Source organism: Arachis hypogaea, chromosome 18 (genome assembly GCF_003086295.3).
Source record: "Arachis hypogaea cultivar Tifrunner chromosome 18, arahy.Tifrunner.gnm2.J5K5, whole genome shotgun sequence".
Lineage (NCBI taxonomy): Eukaryota > Viridiplantae > Streptophyta > Magnoliopsida > Fabales > Fabaceae > Arachis > Arachis hypogaea.
Window position 1 is genome coordinate 47488343 of NC_092053.1, and position 742 is coordinate 47489084.

At 44.2% G+C, this 742-nt stretch overlaps 1 non-coding gene across 1 annotated transcript; it reads left to right on the forward strand.

The window, feature by feature from the left end:
- The first annotated feature begins 334 nt into the window (after positions 1–334).
- LOC112773680 (small nucleolar RNA R71) lies at positions 335–438 on the forward strand. Its single transcript, XR_003188218.1, has one exon. It is a non-coding gene; the product is annotated as a small nucleolar RNA R71 (small nucleolar RNA).
- The last annotated feature ends 304 nt before the right edge of the window (positions 439–742 follow it).

The window sequence follows — 742 nt, forward strand, 5'->3', positions numbered from 1 at the left end:
TTCTTCATTCACTCCTTCTTGGATTGTTGATGAAGATGAGATTGCTGCTACTTGGTTCCTCTCCATCTTCTTGGTGAGGTCAGCCAGCTGCTGGGTAATGAGCTTGTTTTGGGCCAACAGAGCATCGACATTGTTTAGCTCCATCACTCCTCTTGTGTTCCCTCTTTTGGAAGCATAGAAGTAGTCATTTTCTGCTACTGTTTCAATAACATCTATGGCTTCCTCAATGGTCTTCTTCTTGTTCAAGGATCCTCCAGATGAATGGTCCACAGCCATCTTTGACTCATAAGAGAGCCCTTCATAGAAAATGTGCAGTTGGACCCATTTGTTGAACATGTCAGGTGGACACCTCCTTGTTAAGTCCTTGAACCTCTCCCATGCTTCATACAGAGTCTCACCATCTTGTTGCCTGAAAGTTTGAACCTCAGCTCTCAGCCTATTGATTCGTTGAGGAGGGTAAAATCTTGCTAAGAATTTGTTCACCACATCCTCCCAAGTTGTCAAGCTCTCCCTTGGGAAAGATTCCAGCCACTTGGCTGCCTTGTCCCTGAGTGAGAAAGGAAATAAGAGCAGTCTATAGGCATCAGGATGAACACCATTAGATTTTACTGTGTCACATATTCTCAGGAAGGTGGTCAAATGTTGATTGGGGTCTTCTTGAACACCTCCTCCAAACGAACAGTTGTTCTGAACAAGGGTGATGAGCTGTGGTTTAAGTTCAAAGTTGTTGGCATGGATTGTT